This window comes from Arachis hypogaea, chromosome 20 (assembly GCF_003086295.3).
Source record: "Arachis hypogaea cultivar Tifrunner chromosome 20, arahy.Tifrunner.gnm2.J5K5, whole genome shotgun sequence".
NCBI lineage: Eukaryota > Viridiplantae > Streptophyta > Magnoliopsida > Fabales > Fabaceae > Arachis > Arachis hypogaea.
Genome location: NC_092055.1, coordinates 39,045,881 through 39,065,445, shown reverse-complemented (window position 1 = coordinate 39,065,445; position 19,565 = coordinate 39,045,881). Strand labels below are relative to the sequence as shown.

Sequence of the window (19,565 nt, the reverse complement as noted above, 5' to 3'; positions counted from 1 at the left end):
ATAATGACACAGCACCATGTTGCAAATTAAAAATCAACTATGCCTTTTCATACACACATGCATACAGAGAAGGTAAAGACAATCATGCAGTTTATAGTGCTTGAAACAAATGAGAGGAAAAAGAACTTTACAACCTTGTAGTTCATCTTCTCTATTGTTGTCATTTTCCTCCCATTCTCCTCCTTCCATACCAAACTCAGAATGCTTGCTCATCCTCAAGCAACTATTAGAACCGTGGCTATGGGGCTAAGATGGATCACGAATGTCTTACACAAGAAATGTTAGTAGTACATGTGTTTCAAGCAAGCAAAATTAAAGATAATAATCAAGGCACAAGAGACAGAGACATTGTGATTGCAAGCTTAAGAAGGTGAGCATAATACTTTGCATAAAGAATAAGTGGCACACCAAACTTAATGTGACACTTTCACTTGGAATCAATGCAAGTATCCAGTAAAGATTTGAAGCAAACTGTGTTGCATAGCAACACCAAACTTAGAATGCAATCCTATGTCAATTTATTTGAACTAAAACTAAACAAATGAAACTGTTATATGTTAAATACAATCACCAAATGAAGAGTCTGTTATGAATAAGGATGTCTTGGTGATGTATTAACAAAAACAGTTAATGAAGGAAAGCATTAAAAACAAGTAAATAAATGAAACAAAGGGAAAACAAAAATTATCCAACTAAGAAGAAAAATAACACTGTAAAAGGCAATATGATTATGCAGACAAGTGATGTTGCTGGATTGATTTGCATAGAAAAATAGGTGGCACACCAAACTTAGAATCTTGGTGTGTCACTTTTATGTAAAATTGATGCAATCATCCATGAAGATGGAAAACAGTTTGTTGCAGGGCAACACCAAACTTAGAATGTAATCATATGCCAATTGATTGAAATTTAAACAAAGCAAGGAGAAGAATTGTACCTACTGTCTACCTGTTCTTTACTTTCTTCCTTTTCTTCCAATTTGTTAAGAGAAATGACTTCAAAGGAGGAGAAGTTTCAGCTAGTGCCCCCTGTCTTGGTCTCTCCTCAGCAAGCTTCCTTGTGAAATTGGCTTGATTGATCTTGCTTGCTGGATCAGCGGGAGGATTGTTTGCAGTTGACCTTCTCATGAATGTTGTCCTTGGTGTCTTGGTCACAATCCTCTTCTTGGTGCTTTTGTTAATTGCCTTCACTTCTTGGATGTCAAGACATGGTTGCTGTGTGATTATTGGAGTGATTTCTTCATTCAGGGCCTCTTGTATTGGTGGTTCCATGAACTCCTCCTTTATGTACTTTTCTGCCTCACTTGAGTTTGGAATGACTTCTTCACTTTCTTGCTCCTCCACTTCCTCTTTTACACTCATCAATTGGCCTTCATTTTTCTTGCTCAGTGGTTCTAAGCTCCTCCTTATTTTCTCTACTTCTCCATTCATATTTTTGAAGACAGCCTCCTGCCTTTTTTCGAATATTTGTGCTTCTTTCGCATATTTTTCGAGCTTGGACTCAAGCTCAGAAAGCCTTGAGTGGTTCATGGAAGTTTGTGGAGGTTGTGAGTGTTCAGGTTCTTTTGTCACCTCAAGTGTAGTTTCATTTTCAACCTCCTCATTCTTCATTGAAAGTTCACTTGATGCAGTGACCTCCTTATCTTGCTCTTCCACTTCCTCACTCACAAATTGGTCTTCATCTTCACTGTTTGATGGTTCTAAGTCCCCCCTTGATTGCTCTGAGGACTCATTCATCTTCTTGAATACGAATTCTTTCCAAGATGGGGATTTTGTGTGTATTTCCACTAGTTTTCTCTGTATTTCAATGCCTTCACGGTATTCTTCCTCTGTTAATTCAAGAGATGAAGGTTGAGAGTAATTTTGGTGACGTGAATGTGTTGTGGTGAATTTGTGTTGAGGGGTGTGGAATGAGTTGTGTAATCGATGGGATGACTGGTATGGATTTTGGAGGAAACTTTGTGTTGAGGCATAATCAAGTGATGAAGAATTTTTAAATGAGAAACTGGGACGTGAGGGTGGCTGCTCTTCCATTCTTTGGCGACACTTCCATCTTCCATGAGGATAATGATATGAATCATTTTGTGGTGGTGGTTGGTATCCCATATGATTTTCTTTCTCATCTTGTGGTTCTGAAGCATGGCTCCATGAATTGGAGAGCCCAGAATTTGAAGTTTCTTGGTGATATTCCCATCCATCATTAGAGATTGGTGATGGTGGGTGATATCCCATAGAATTTGTTTGATCATAAGATGAGTTGAACTCCATTTGAGTTTTGTAAAACACACAACCAAGGGAAATTGAAATTACTCATATCAGAGATGAGAATTTCTTAATGAGGCAAAAACTCAAACACCTTGGTTTCACTTTGAAACAGAAAACAAAAATAAAGAAAATGCTTGATCTAGACTTCTCACCCACTTAATCATTGTTGATCTAATCAATCCCCGGCAACGGCGCCAAAAACTTGATGAGTATTTTGGTGAAAAATAAATTTCTCCCAAAACACACAAATCTAACCGGCAAGTGCACCGGGTCGCATCAAGTAATAAAAACTCACGGGAGTGAGGTTGATCCCACAGGGATTGATGGATCAAGCAATTTTAGTGGGTGATTAGTTTAGTCAAGCTAACATTGAGTGGTTGGGTGAAATTTTGAGAGCAGAATGTAAAATGCAGAGAATTTAAAGTTGCAGAAAATAAATGTGCAGAAACTTAAAGTGCAAGAAAAGTAAATTGCAGAAACTTAAATTGCAAGAAATGTAAATTGCATTAAATGTAAAGGGAATTGGGAATTGGATTTGCAGAAATTAAACAAGGAAAAGTTAAATTGCAACAAGCAGAGAAGTAAAAGATGGATTTGATTGATTCGGAACCAAAACAGAAATGTAAATAAACATGAAAAGCAATAAACAGAGAATGTAAAATTGGAATTAAAATCTCAGGACCCAAGAGACTAGATAACCAAGTCTAGATCTCAATGCCTTCCTAGATCCAACAAGAACAATTGCAAGAGAAATTAAAGAAAAGTAAATTGCAGAGAAAGTAGATGAAGAGCAATTAACAGAAAATTTGATTCAATTGAGCAGTAAAGAAAGCAGAGAGAAGTCTCAGAGGGAGAGTGAAACAGAACACCTTCAATTCTCCACCCAAGACTCAAAAACAAAGAAAAGAAAATTAAAGAGAACTCTCAAATCCTTCTGCTCCCTCGTGGAGCCAGCCTCCCCACTAATATGAAAATGATGCCTTATATAGGCTTTACAAAATGAAAATGAAATTCAAAACAAATTACAATTAAAATGAAATTCCTATTCTAACTATCTCTTGTGCCTTTGAGTGATGATCATGGGCCTTTGCTCTTGGTGGAATTGGGTTGAAAGAGGCCTTGGTTGATTGCTCTTGGAGTTTGAAGAAGAACCAAAGTGAACCAATTGAACCGGGTTTGAGGTTAGCCAAAGTTGGACCTAAAGTTTGAGCCAACTTTTCATAGCAGCAAACATAATTTACTGGTATGGACGTTGGTGCCAACGTTAGGGGTCTAACTTTGACCCTAACGTTGGCCTCCCTTATGCACATTTATAGGGCCAATTTTGTCCTCTTGTCATGTTGCCAATTTTATGCCCAATATAAACTATCATATATGGTTGGAAAGCTCTGAATGTCAGCTTTCTAACCCACTTGGAATCACTTCAATTGGACATCTACAACTCAAGTTATGATCATTTGAAGAGGGCATGGTCGCTGGCTTTGGTGTGCAGCGTTTGAGGTAACGTTAGCCCTCAAACGTTGGCGAAAACGCCAGTTCTGGAGGCTCAAATGTATTGTCCACCCCATACTATTATACATTGTTAGAAACCCTGGATGTCTACTTTCCAATGTCGTTGGGAGCACATCAATTGGAGCTCTACAGCTCGAGTTATACTCCATCGAAGGTGCAGAGGTCAAGTGGCCTCACTGCATGTTGCCACCATGTTCATTTATGCACATTGTGGGACAGTTTTCTCCCTCAATTTTAGTGTCCATCATGCAGTGTCATATATGCTTGGAAAGCTCTTGATTCCTACTTTCCAATGCTTCTTGAATCACCTCATTTGGAGCTCTGTAGCTCAAGTTATTCTTGTTGGAAGTATACCCCTTGTATGCCTTGTGGTGTGTGGCGCCAACGTTAGCCTCCAAGTTAGGGGGCTAACGTTGGCGCAAACGTTGGTGCCCAGGGATGAATTTGAAGTTCCAACGTTAGCCTTCAAGTTAGGGGGCTAACGTTGGAGCTAACGTTGGCCTCTTCCTTGCAATGTCATGTGCCAACGTTAGCCTCCAAGTTAGGGGGCTAACATTGGCTCAAACGTGGGGAGCCCAGGGAGTGATTTTCATGCCCAACGTTAGCCTCCAAGTTAGGGGGCTAACGTTGGGGCTAACTTCATGCATCCCGGTTCAATTTCTTTTATTCCATTGTCCTCTCTTCACTCCTAGCCATTCCTCTTTGCTTCAACCTTTCTCCAAGCTTTCTTCACCTATCATGAATCAACCAAACTTATCAAAGCTATGCTTAAAATCATGAGGTATTCAATCTTTCATAATATGCAACAAATATAGCATAAAACCTCATGAAATGGCATGAATTCATATATGGTTGGTTAAATCCAAGGAAACATGAAAATCTACCCAATTGGCTTGCTTATGGCTCAAGAAAGTGCATAATTCAATTGAAAACAAAAGAAAAAGGCTAGTTAAAATAGGCTAAGATGACTTGTCATCACTAGGCGCTCAAATACACAAAGATCAGCCACAGCCCCATGTGAACAGTCTAATGAAGAGCGTAGCATGAAGAAGATACTAGAAACTCCAGTGGACAAGACAGAGAATGAATTCGTACTAAAACAGGTAGAAGAAGCTGTCATTGTTCAGGAAGAAGAGTTGGTTGAAGATCTAGGAGATGCTGAACCTCCATGGGAATCCAGAACTGAGGAGAACTCCGTCAAGGACGCTACAGTTGATGTTAAAGAGGATATTGTACAATCTTCAAGGCAAGTTGTTTATGAAGAATCAGACGGAATAACCCAGGACACAAATTCCCTTGATGATGATAGTCACAAGTCAAATTCTCTTAGTAATGAACTGGCATCCACAAGTAAATTCTCTGAGATCGAAGAATCTTCCCCAAGTGAATATGAAGACGATGCGGAGGTAGATTTCTCTCAACCTCCAATCTATGACTCAAGTGATGAGGAAGACATAGATGACTTTGACCAGGACACAGATACAATTGTAGAACCTTGCAAGGAAGTGGAGGAATTCACAGAAGAGCACAAGGGAGTAGAACTTACAGAACCACCAGAAACACCTACCCCAAGGCCATTACCACCTAATACAAGCTTCAAGTGGGTACAATCCTTAACCTATAACTTTACTTATTCACTTGAATATGGTTTGCTTGAAACAGATGGCCAGCTTAGAGCTCTTTGCGGCTTTAAGAGTAAGAGGGAAATGGCTCATACTTAGAGTTGGTGCACAAGGTTCAATAAGGTTCCACGCTTCACCTCGAAGTACACGGATTGGTATCATGCTCAATTGCATGGATCACAGAGAACGTTTGGTCACCATGGTGAGATTCCACTTTTTAAACCGCTCGGATGGAAACATATAGATCAAGACGGAGGCGGATTTAATAGCAAAGCTTGGGATCCTGGAATCTATTCTGACATTCGTCACCCCGGGAGCCTGAAAATTTGTCTGAAGCTGCTCAGAAGCTTTACATGCCTAGTATGGGACCCCGAAGGCTATTGGCATTCCAAGCACTGGTGGAGATTTTTGGACGAATTTAAACATAAGCCGCCATAGTAGGAAGCTCCTCCAATGTCCAACTTAAGGACTTTAACTAAAAGTGCTAGGTGGGAGACAACCCACCATGGTATGGTCGCTTCTTTTTCAATTTAATTCTTGTTAATTGCTTTCATTTTTTATTTTCTTTTTATTTTACTTCATTGAACCTGGAATCATGCATAGCATTCATGTTAATCATTGCATTCTGCATTTATCATACATTAAAAAAAAAACGCTATGCGACGCGACCGCATCAGCGACACGTCCGAGTCGCAAGGAGAGGGAAGAAAATAAAAACGAACAGAGAGTCACGCTGGAGCATGGCTGGAGGCGTGCCAATGGCACAAATCACCCCACGTGACCGCGTCATATGGGAATAATGGCCTCCCACGCGACCGCGTGCCCCATGCGGCCGCGTGACCAAGATTTCAACGTCAAAGTGGTGCACACCCGGAAGTTGTGCGAGAGTGGTGCTGGATTGGTGCTGAACGCATAATCCTTCCCACGCGGCCGTGTGACCCACGCGACCGCGTCATATTCCTTTAAAGCCCACTCACGCGATCGCATGCCCCATGCGATCGCGTCACTTAAAATTTGGCACTAATATGATTTTGAACAGAGAGTTGTGCGGGCGCGAGGCTGCCCTCGCGCCAGTAGCATAAACTGTGTCACGCGACCGCGTGACCAACGCGACCGCGTCATTCAATTTAAGCACAAGCCGCGCGACCGCGTGCCCCACGCGATCGCATCGCTTGCGCCGCATAGCTTATCCTAATTTGCCAAATATCTTATCTTTTCTCCCCCAATCCTAATTTTTCCTCCTTCTTTTCTTACTTACTTCTTCTTCCCTTCTTTCCCTTCTCATTCTTCTTATCTTTTATTTTATTTTACTTAATTTATTTGAATATTTTATTCATTGAATTTTAATTTTATGCATATTTTTCTTTTCTTTTCTAAATTTATTATTTTACCATTGGTGTTCAAACGTTCTTATTCAACTGTTATATCTTTTCTGGTATTATCTTGGTGCTTATTACTTGTTTTATTCTGGTTAGGTAATATTATTTAAATCAATGCCAATCTTTTATACCTGTATTACTTTTTGCATTGACATGAATTTATATTATCTCTCTTTCCCCACTCTCTTCTCCATTGTTGCAATTTTGCACTACTGGTATGCCATGGCTTCTATTGTTTTCTCACTTACATGTTGAAGCTTCCATGTAAATGACACCCTTATCATTTGGCATTAACCCACCCATACTTCTTTTATTTTCTTATCTCTATTTCTGGGTTATTCTTCTTCCTTTTCTCTTTCAAGATGGCCACCCGGAAGGGAAGCGAAAGACGTTTTACATGGGGAGACAGACAAGTCCATCTGCACAATCCTTAGAGAAAAGCAACAGTTGAAACAACCCGTCCACCTGCAAATCTCAGCATGCACCGAGGACGGTGCAATCTTTAAGTGTGGGGAGGTCGATACCGATCTCCATGGGTTAGTCATTCTCTTCTCAACACCAATGTCTTATTTTCTTCATTAGTTCATTGTTGCATTACATAATAGATTGCATGTGTAGTTGATTGTTTGCATTTAAATACTACTTGGTTGAAAAATAATAAATTTCTTCTAAAGACCCTAATTTTGAAAAATCTCACTAATTTAAATTGAAAATTTTTACGTTAAAACTTGTTTGAGGTTGTAATTGGAACATGGTTTTTGAGCCAAAGAACACACAACCTGTGAGATTTTGAGCTTATTTATATGGTTACATTATTTAACCATAAATTTTTATTCTTGTGTGTTTACTTCTCTATGATTGCAATCTTAGCTTTGTTCCATTCTATATGTCCATTATTTAGTATATTTACATGCTTGCATAGGATTGAGGCCATTGTTTGATTTTAGCTCACTTATCCCAAATAAGCCTACCCTTTAAATCACCCTTGTCAGCCACTTTGAGCCTTTTAATCCCCATTTGTTCTATATTTTACCACATCACTAGCCTTAAGCAGAAAACAAATTAATTATCCCAATTGAATCTTTGGTTAGCTTAAGATAGAGATTGTGTATCAAATAAGTGTGGGAAAATTGTGGGAACATGGGTTGATAAGGGAATGTAACATATTTCTAATTTATTTGAATATTAGGAATTTGGGAACCTACTCATGAAAAACTAAAATAGAAAAATAATAGAAAATCCATGTGCATTGATAAGTTATGTTTATTTCTCTACAAAAAAAAAGAAAAAGAGAAAAAGAAAAAAAGAAAAAAAAAAAATATATATATATATATATATATATAATATAAATAAATAAATAAGGGGACAAAATTACCCAATGTTAAGTTAATAAAAGATCAATGCACATGTGATAAAAATTAAAGAAAATTTGGTACATGAGTATGGGAATTATACAAAAGTGGGAATTATGGGTAGCTAGGCATGAATTTAAAAGTATATAGAGTATATGTATATTAGGTGAGAGCTTAGGTTAATTAAAGATTCAATTTATAAAGCTCACTTAGCCATATATATACCTTTACCCTTACCTTAGCCCCATTACAACCTTGAAAAAGACCTCATGATGTTTGCATTGGTATATTAAAAATTGTTGATTGGTTAGATGAAGAACAAGGTTTAGAAAGCATGACTAGAGAAGATTAGAGTGAATAACCTTATACACTTGAGAGATTAGAGTGATATACACTACCAGTGAGGGTTCAATGCTTGATTCTATGTTCCCTGCTTTCATGAGCTGTCTTCTTACAAGTTTACTTGCTTTTTATTGTACTATTTGAATTAGTGAAAATTGGTTTGTATTTGTCTTGGAGAACTTGTTTACTTTTAAACCAAGTAGGTAGAAATATTTTGCATGTAGTTGCATTCATATAGCTAGGATTGCATTTCATACATGATGCCAAGGCATCTTAGGCTAGTTTCACTAGTATTTTTCTGTTAGTTTTAGTGGTTTTATGCATTTTCTTGAGCTTAAAGTAACCAAGAATGGTTAAAAGAATAACAAAGCAATGAACCATCCAAACAATATGATTTTGATGCAAATTCCATGAGTTTTAGTTATATTACTTGAATGCTATGAATGGAAGATTTCTCATGAAATTTTGCAAGACTTTGATGCAATTGTTTGGATGATTTCAGGGAAGAAGAGGCTAGGCAAGGAAGCAACAAAATCAATAAAGGAAGCTTGAATATCACATGTGGAGTTTAAGTTCCAGTTTAAGCCTAAACTGGAGCTTAAACGCCAGAATCATGAAGGCTAAGAAATGCTGGAATTGAAGTTTAACCTCCAGTTTAACCTTAAACTGGAAGTTAAACGCCAGAATGGAAGTCTCACCAAAGAAGCATGTCCACGTTTAACCTCCAGTTTGACCTTAAACTGGAGGTTAAATGCCAGAAGTGAGAAGAGCACCAAGGGGGAAGTTCCACGTTTAACCTCCAGTTTAACCTTAAACTGGAGGTTAAACGCCAGAAAGGGGAAAAGCACCAGGGATCCATTTCCATGTTTAAGCTCCAGTTTGACCTTAAACTGGAGCTTAAACGTGTTCGACCAAGTTTCTCCTCCAGGGTTGCTTTCTCCATTTCCACGTTTAGGCTCCAGTTTAACCTTAAACTGGAGCTTAAACGTGTTCGACACCTCCAGGGCTACATTTCTCAGCTTCCACGTTTAAGCTCCAGTTTAACCTTAAACTGGAGCTTAAACATGTTCGACCTCCAGGATGCCTTCTTCCATTTCCACGTTTAAGCTCCAGTTTAACCTTAAACTGGAGCTTAAACGTGTTCGACCTCCAGGGCTGCCCTTCCTATCTCCACGTTTAAGCTTCAGTTTAACCTTAAACTGAAGCTTAAACGTGTTCGACTACATAACTCTCCAGGGCTGCCTTCTTCCATTTCCACGTTTAAGCTTCAGTTTAACCTTAAACTGAAGCTTAAACGTGCTTCTACAAAAGGCTTCACTGGAAGTGTCTGGCGTTTAAGCTGCAGTTTAAGCTTAAACTGCAACTTAAACGCCACTCTTGGAAAAGGTTTCTGGGCCAAAAATATTGCGGTTTAAGTTAGTCTTTGAGCACAAACATTAACTTAAACTTACTCTGGCATGAAACCCAATTGAATATCATGGTTTATGGGATTGGGCCTGAAGGATTGATGAGTCTGAAATTTCAATTTGTTGAGTCATGTATTATTATTTGATTATCACTAAGTTGGCTCAATAAATGTTACAGAATTTGGATCAACAGCCTCATCAAGATTATGGATCATAAACCCAAGGCAAAAGGAAAGCATGGAGAGGCCTCAAAGCCCAAGAAACACAACAGAAGCTCAATATAGAAAGTGTATAAATAGGATAGAATTTAAGTGAGGGAGGACTTTTACCTTCACTTTTAGCTAGTTTTCATATCTTTGTAATTGAATTCAGAGCTATGACTCACTAAACCCCTTTCATTGGGTTAGGGAGCTCTATTGAAATTCAATGAATCAATAATAGTTTATCTTCTTCTTCAATCTTTTCTCTTGAATTTTGTTAGAAAGCTTCTCGATCTAATTCCATTGGGTAGTTGTCTTGGGAAAGAAACTACCCATAATTGGAATCCTTCGGAACCTTGGGAAAGGAATGGAGGATTCATGCTAGAGAAGCTTTCTCACAGTGAATTGGATTGGGGTTTGGATGGATATTGTGACATGTAATCCTACCAAATTGTGGTTCATGAAACTGTGTGGTATAATCAGTGATCGAGCATCATCTCTTCTTATGAACATTTAAACCAAGGGATTGGGAATTTGTTCATTTTTAGAGAGAATTGGTGAGCCAAGGGATTGGGATCCAATCATATAAGATTGCCAAGCAAAATTCAATGAACGCATTGCTTGAGGAAGAGATAAACATGTTTTGATTCGGAGATCTCAATATCTCCTATAACCCAATGAATCCCCCATTTCTGATTTCCATCTTCTCTTTACATTCTGCAACTCAATTCATGCAATCACCCCCATTCCCTTTTAATTTCAGCAATTTAGTTTCTGCTCTTTAATTCATGCAATTTAAGATTCCGCCATTTCAATTTCTTGTCATTTACTTTTCCCGCCAATTTTACATTCCGCAATTCTCATCTCAATCTTGATTCCGCTCAACTAGAACACACTTCTAATCCGAATTGCTCACTCAACCAATCCTTGTGGGATTCGACCTCACTCTATTGTGAGTTTTTACTTGACGATAACCGGTGCACTTGCCGGAAGGAATTTTGCCGATCGTGCAATTTCCTAAATCGTAGCATAACTAGTTTATGTGCATCAAGTTTATGGCGCCGTTGCCGGGGATTGGTTTTCGATTGACAATTCTCAAATTGGAAGTTAACTAGATTGAGCATTTTTTGTGTTTTGATTAATTCAGTACAAGTTACTTGTTGAATTTTAATTTTTGCACTCGGTTACATGCTTTCTTTCTTTATGCCTTTAAATTCAAGCAACTAACTCACTGACTCACTAACTGTTTGAATTAATTCCTCAATTGCTCTAACCATACTCTTCCATTAACCAAGAGTATTTCACTTGTTTGTTGCCTGTGCTGTGTTCTTGTATGACAGGTAGGAGAGGAGAGACATCAACTCCTCTATATACCGAACCAGAGAGGACCCTTCATAGACTTAGAAGGGAAGCAAGAGGGAAGAGAGTAGTGGGAGAAGAGGAATCTGAAGGAGAATCTGAGGACAATTTTGAGGAAGCTTTAGATCTCAACATGGATAGAGAAGTTCACAACCATGAGAGAGCTGATGGAAACAATGCCATTCCTGAGAGGAGGGTTCTTAGTTCATACATAAACCCAACCTCTGGGAATTGTGGTAGCAGCATCCAGAAACCACCCATTCAGGCCAACAATTTTGAGCTCAAACCACAGCTAATATCACTTGTGGAGAATCATTGTTCATTTGGTGGAAGTGCTAATGAAGACCCAAACCAACATCTCACAAAATTCCTGAGAATTTGTGACACTGTCAAGTCCAATGGAGTCCAGGAAGATGCCTATAAACTGCTTTTGTTCCCATTTTCACTTAGGGACAAAGCAGCTAAGTGGCTGGAATCATTCCCAAGGGGGAGTCTAACAACATGGGATGAGGTGGAAAGCAAGTTTCTGGCACGTTTCTACCCCCCACAAAAGGTAAATAGGCTTCGATCTGAGGTTCAGACGTTTAGACAACAAGATGGTGAAACTCTCTACGAGGCATGGGAGAGATTCAAGGATTTGACAAGGAAATGCCCACCAGACATGTTCCATGATTGGGTGCAATTGCATATTTTCTATGATGGACTCTCCTATGAATCAAGGAAGGCTGTAGACCATTCATCAGGAGGTTCATTGAACAGGAAAAAGACTGTGGAAGAAGCCATTGAAGTGATTGAGACAGTGGCTGAGAATGAGTACTACTATGCATCAGAGAGGCACAACACTAAGGGAGTCATGGAGCTGAACCATGTTGATACAATTCTAGCCCAAAACAAGGTGTTTGCCAAGCAACTAGCAGAGCTCACCAGGAAATTAGAAACAAAGCAAGTGGCTGCAATACACACACAAGAGCAAGAGGAAGAAAGCACTGAAGGAGGTGATTGGGAAGAGGCCAACTATGTGGGAAACCAACAAAGGCAATCATATGATCCACATTCCAACACTTACAACCCAGGATGGAAAAATCACCCAAACTTTGGGTGGGGGAACCAACAAACCCAACCACAAAACCACAAACCTTACAACCACAACCAACATAACAATTCCACATACCAAAACTCCAACCAAAGATCATACCAAGCCACACAAAACACTTACCCCCAACCATCATATCATGGCCAAAATAATCAACCTACCCAACCTAATCCGAACCAACAATTTCAAGATCAATTAAACCAGATAGAAGGAATGCTTGCAACCATGAGTCAAGACATAACCGAATTGAAAGCTTTTAAGGAAGAAGTAAATTTTAACCTACAAAACCAAGGAGCTGCCATCCAGAAGCTAGAAAATCAAATTTTGTATTTGTCTAAGCAAAACCCTGGGACAAGCGTTTCTCATGCTGCCAAGGCCATTGCAAGGGAAGAATGTAAGGCCATAACCCTCAGAAGTGGAAAGAATCTAAAGGAGATCTCAAAGGAAACCATAGAGGATGAAGCAAGGGAACATGTGAGAGACAAGGAACAAGGACAATCTTTTACACAGTCCACAACAAAAGAAAAAGAAAAAGAGGTCCTGAAGCCTTATACACCTAAAGCACCATATCCTCAACGTTTGATGAAAAGTGAAAAGGATGGTCAATTCTCCAGGTTCTTGGAGATTTTCAAGAAGCTCCAAATCAACATTCCGTTTGCTGAGGCAATAGAGCAAATGCCACTCTATGCAAAATTCTTAAAAGAATTAATGACCAAGAAGAGAAGCTGGAGAAATGAGGAAACTGTGTTGTTAACTGAAGAATGCAGTGCCATCATTCAGCACAAATTGCCTCAGAAATTGAAGGACCCAGGTAGTTTCCAAATCCCCTGCATCATAGGAGAAGTCATGGTGGAGAAGGCCTTGTGTGACTTAGGGGCCAGCATCAATTTGATGTCTCTAACAATGATGAGAAGAATGAAGATTGAGGAAGCCAAACCAACAAGAATGGCCCTCCAATTGGCAGATCGAACTTTTAAATTCCCTCATGGGATAGTTGAGGATTTGTTGGTGAAAGTGGGAGATTTTATATTTCCTGCTGATTTTGTGGTGTTAGATATGGAGGAAGAAGCCAAAGCTTCAATAATTCTGGGAAGACCCTTCCTAGCTACTGCTGGAGCCATCATAGATGTACAAAAGGGTGAACTCACTCTTAGACTACATGAGGAGAAATTGGTGTTTAACGTATTCAAGGCAATGAGCTATCCATCAGAATCACTAAGGGAATGCATGAGGGTTGATGTAGTGGACATTGCAGTACAAGAAACCTTTGAGGAAACAATAAAAGAAGTGGCAGAGGAGGAGTTCACCAAGGATATTGAAGTTAGTGACATCAAGGCTGCTGAAACAACCATGCCAAACATGCCAGAGAGAGTGAAAGAAGAGAAGGAAGCACCAAAACCTGAGCTCAAAGCATTGCCCCCTAATCTCAAGTATGCATACTTGGGTAGTGATGAGAGTCACCCTGTTATCATTAACTCTGCCCTGAGCCAAGAACAGGAAGAAGAATTGATCAAGGTGCTACAAACTCACCAAGATGCCATTGGATGGACCCTAGCCGATTTGAAGGGGATAAGTTCATCCATATGCATGCATAAAATCTTGCTAGAAGAGGAGGCTAGACCCTCCATTCAAGCTCAGAGAAGATTGAACCCCGTCATGAAAGAAGTGGTACAAAAGGAAGTCATGAAGTTATGGCAGGCAGGGGTAATCTACCCCATTTCTGATAGCCCATGGGTTAGTCCCATCCATGTAGTTCCCAAGAAAGGTGGCATAACTGTGGTGCCAAATGAGAAGAACGAACTCATACCCACAAGAACCGTCACTGGGTGGAGGATGTGCATAGACTACAGGAAGCTCAATGAAGCCACCAGAAAGGATCATTTCCCACTCCCATTCATGGATCAGATGCTTGAAAGGCTTGCCGGACATGCTTACTATTGCTTTTTGGATGGCTATTCAGGCTACAACCAAATAGTAGTTGATCCTAGAGATCAAGAGAAAACATCATTTGTTTGTCCATATGGAGTTTTTGCTTATAGACGCATGCCCTTTGGATTGTGCAATGCACCTGCCACTTTCCAAAGATGCATGCTGTCCATCTTTTCGGACATGATTGAAAAATTTATTGAGGTCTTCATGGACGATTTTTCTGTGTTTGGAGATTCTTTTCCTAGCTGCCTACACCACCTTGCCTTGGTGCTTAAGAGGTGCCAAGAGACTAACCTAGTATTAAACTGGGAAAAGTGCCATTTCATGGTCACAGAAGGAATAGTCCTTGGCCACAAAATCTCTAATAGAGGCATGGAGGTGGACAGAGCTAAGGTGGAAATCATTGAAAAACTACCTCCACCAAGTAATGTCAAGGCAGTTAGGAGTTTTTTGGGACACGCTGGGTTTTACAGAAGGTTTATTAGAGACTTTTCTAAAATAGCCAAACCTTTGAGTAACTTGCTTGTCTCTGATACACCCTTTGTATTTGATAAAAATTGCATGCTAGCCTATGAACTTTTGAAGCAAAAACTTTCCTCTGCACCTATCATTGCCCCACCTGATTGGAACTTACCTTTTGAACTGATGTGTGATGCATCAGACCTTGCTATTGGGGCAGTGTTAGGACAAAGGAAAGACAATTTGGTACATGTGATTTATTATGCCAGTAAAGTCTTGAATGCTAACCAAAGGAATTACACAACCACTGAAAAAGAACTCTTGGCAATAGTCTTTGCATTTGACAAATTTAGATCCTATCTCATTGGATCTAAAGTCATTGTCTTCACTGATCATTCAGCTTTAAAATACTTACTTGCTAAACAAGAATCCAAACCAAGACTCATTAGATGGGTTCTTTTGTTGCAGGAATTTGACATTGAAATCAAAGACAAGAAGGGTGTAGAGAACAAGGTGGCAGACCATTTATCAAGGATACCATGTGAAGAAGGAAGCGCACAAAGCACACATATAAATGAGTGCTTTCCTGATGAACAACTCATGGTAATTCACAAAGCACCCTGGTTTGCAGACATAGCAAACTTCAAGGCCACTGGGAGTTTACCGTTGGAATTTAACAAGCATCAAAGGAAGAAATTGGTAAATGATGCCAAATACTTCATCTGGGACGAACCATACTTGTTCAAAAAATGTTCCGATGGCATACTTAGAAGATGCATATCAGAGGAAGAAGGAAGGGAAGTCTTATGGGACTGCCATGGCTCCACTTATGGAGGACATTTTGCAGGAGAAAGAACAGCAGCTAAGGTGTTGCAGTGTGGTTTTTATTGGCCCACTATCTTCAAAGACGCAAAGGAACTAGTGAAGCACTGCCATGAATGCCAGAAAGCGGGGAACCTGCCAAGAAAAAATGAAATGCCACAACAATTCATTCTGGAACTTGAATTATTTGATGTATGGGGGATAGATTTCATGGGACCCTTTCCCTCCTCATACTCAAATAATTACATTCTTGTGGCAGTAGACTATGTCTCCAAATGGGTTGAAGCAATAGCAACTCCAACCAATGATAATAAGGTAGTCATGAACTTCCTCAGAAAACACATTTTTTGCCGTTTTGGGGTTCCAAGAGCAATCATCAGTGATGGAGGAAGCCATTTCTGCAACAAACCATTAGAGGCATTGCTTCTAAAATATGGAGTCAAACACAAGGTAGCCACACCATACCATCCACAAACAAGTGGGCAAGCCGAAATATCTAACAGAGAACTCAAAAGGATCCTGGAAAAGACTGTGGGAACTTCAAGGAAGGACTGGTCGATTAAGCTAGATGATGCTCTTTGGGCATATAGGACAGCTTTCAAAACACCAATTGGAATGTCTCCTTACCAACTAGTATACGGAAAAGCTTGCCATCTGCCACTGGAGTTGGAGCACAAGGCATACTGGGCCTTGAAACTTTTGAACTTGGACAGCAAAGCTGCTGGAGAAAGAAGGATGTTGCAAATTCAAGAGTTGGAAGAGTTCAGAGCTGAAGCTTATGAGAATGCCAAAATTTACAAGGAAAGAGCAAAGAAGAAGCATGACAGCAACATAGCCCCAAGGAAATTTGAAGAAGGACAAAAAGTATTGCTCTACAATTCTAGGCTAAAGCTATTTCCAGGGAAGCTAAAATCAAGGTGGTCTGGACCATTCCTTGTCACCAAGGTCTCCAAATATGGACAAGTAGAAATCATGGAAGAAAAGTCACAACGAACCTTCATTGTGAACGGTCAAAGACTCAAACATTACTTGGGAGATGTGGAGGAGAAGGACAAGGTTAAATATCACCTCAACTGAGGAAGCTGACCGTCAAGCTAATGACGTTAAAGAAGCGCTTGTTGGGAGGCAACCCAACCTGAGGTAATACCCTTTTGCTGTTCTTTTATTTGTTTCAATAAAAAGGGTGAAGTAATTTCTGTGCATTGCAAAGAATTAAGTTTGGTGTTTCACGCCAAACAATGAATTCGTGGATCAATAATTCAAAGGGGAATGTGTGACTCTAAGTTTGGTGTTCCACCATAAAGATCACTTGAACACAACAACCTTTGAATTATATGAAAGGAACAACTATTCTAAGCAGTCACAGAAATGCTTAAAACCCTTAGCAGCAACTTCATTCCAAAGAGAACTCAAGGATTCAAAGAACAGAGAAGTAAGTGGGAGACTAAGTTTGGTGTTCACACACCAACTTAAGACTCAGATACTTACCCACACATAGTTGAGCTAACCACTCAAGTGCTTGAGAAGCAAGCAACTTCATCACTCTTTGCAGGAAAGGAAACAAGGATCTTAAAACATTAAGCAACAATTAGGAGAAGAAGAAGAAATCAAAGTGTTTCCTGGCAACAAAGAGAAAACAAGAAATTTCACAAGGTGGTATTGTTCCTTGATAATCCTTTAAAAAGGGCAAACAAAAGCATGCTTGTTCTGGTTTAAACTGTAAATGTTGAATCTTTCTGGAATGTGAAGTTTTTAGTATATTTTTCTGTTTATTGCTTTGAATAAAGTGAACACCTAGATGTTTGGATATAACTTCACCTTCTTAAACAAGTGCTTGCCATGCTTGTTCTGTTTCCAAAAATAAAAGAAAAGTTTGAACAAAAGTAACTTGGCTAAATTAGTGACAAATCAAGTAGAATTAAGTGGTGGTATGCATGCTTGATTGTTTAGTCAGATCACTGGAATTAGAGTGTAGAATTATCATTTTTTGTGTAGAAATTGAAAACTGTCTATGGATCTTGATGAATAAATGTCTTTGGCCATGAAAAAGAAAGAAAAAGAAGAAGAAAAAGCCACTAAAAAAAGGGCAACCAAAAAGCAAGAAAATTGAGAAAATAAGCTAGGCACCAATGGTTCGAACTTCTGAGACAAATGCCTGTGGTGTTTATGTATTAAGGATATGCTTGGATGAATAGGTTCTGAGGAGTGTTTCAACACTTGGTAACTTGGGTTAACTAACCCGGGATTATCAACCAAAAGTCCATTATCAAGAGCAACCTAAATACAAAACATTTAGTCACACAAAGAGGTGCTGGGCACCAATGTCTCAAGAAGAAATGTGAACTAAAATGCCTAAAGTGGATATGTGTAGTGCACTGATAAGAAAAAGAAAATGCCAAAGGCTTGTGCAACACATGACACTAAGCAAACAAGGAGCAAAGGAGCTCTAAGAAAAAGAAAAGAAAAACAAAGAAGAGAAAAGTGCCAAGGACATAAGAATAACAAGAGGCCATAGCAGTGTTTGATGGATGCAATGAAAAAGTGATAATCTTACCTGATAAGAATGAAAAAGTGATGCTGCAACTTTCTGCATAAAACCCTTCTGATGAACTTCAAATGCTTGCTAATATAGCCAATGTAATTGCTTTCTGTTTCATACTTTCTTCTTAAATAACTCAGGACTTGCTTAGGGACAAGCAAGTATTAAGTTTGGTGTTGTGATGCCACGGCATCTTAGGCTAGTTTCACTAGTATTTTTCTGTTAGTTTTAGTGGTTTTATGCATTTTCTTGAGCTTAAAGTAACCAAGAATGGTTAAAAGAATAACAAAGCAATGAACCATCCAAACAATATGATTTTGATGCAAATTCCATGAGTTTTAGTTATATTACTTGAATGCTATGAATGGAAGATTTCTCATGAAATTTTGCAAGACTTTGATGCAATTGTTTGGATGATTTCAGGGAAGAAGAGGCTAGGCAAGGAAGCAACAAAATCAATAAAGGAAGCTTGAATATCACATGTGGAGTTTAAGTTCCAGTTTAAGCCTAAACTGGAGCTTAAACGCCAGAATCATGAAGGCTAAGAAATGCTGGAATTGAAGTTTAACCTCCAGTTTAACCTTAAACTGGAGGTTAAACGCCAGAATGGAAGTCTCACCAAAGAAGCATGTCCACGTTTAACCTCCAGTTTGACCTTAAACTGGAGGTTAAACGCCAGAAGTGAGAAGAGCACCAAGGGGGGAAGTTCCATGTTTAACCTCCAGTTTAACCTTAAACTGGAGGTTAAACGCCAGAAAGGGGAAAAGCACCAGGGAGCCATTTCCACGTTTAAGCTCCAGTTTGACCTTAAACTGGAGCTTAAACGTGTTCGACCAAGTTTCTCCTCCAGGGTTGCTTTCTCCATTTCCACGTTTAAGCTCCAGTTTAACCTTAAACTGGAGCTTAAACGTGTTCGACACCTCCAGGGCTACATTTCTCAGCTTCCACGTTTAAGCTCCAGTTTAACCTTAAACTGGAGCTTAAACGTGTTCGACCTCCAGGATGCCTTCTTCCATTTCCACGTTTAAGCTCCAGTTTAACCTTAAACTGGAGCTTAAACGTCTTCGACCTCCAGGGCTGCCCTTCCTATCTCCACGTTTAAGCTTCAGTTTAACCTTAAACTGAAGCTTAAACGTGTTCGACTACATAACTCTCCAGGGCTGCCTTCTTCCATTTCCACGTTTAAGCTTCAGTTTAACCTTAAACTGAAGCTTAAACGTGCTTCTACAAAAGGCTTCACTGGAAGTGTCTGGCGTTTAAGCTGCAGTTTAAGCTTAAACTGCAACT

General features: G+C 39.4%; 1 non-coding gene across 1 annotated transcript; it reads right to left on the bottom strand.

Annotated features, from left to right (window-relative positions):
• Positions 1-11,995: 11,995 nt before the first annotated feature.
• Positions 11,996-12,099, bottom strand: LOC112788481 (small nucleolar RNA R71). The gene has a single exon (XR_003195843.1). It is a non-coding gene; the product is annotated as a small nucleolar RNA R71 (small nucleolar RNA).
• Positions 12,100-19,565: the final 7,466 nt, after the last annotated feature.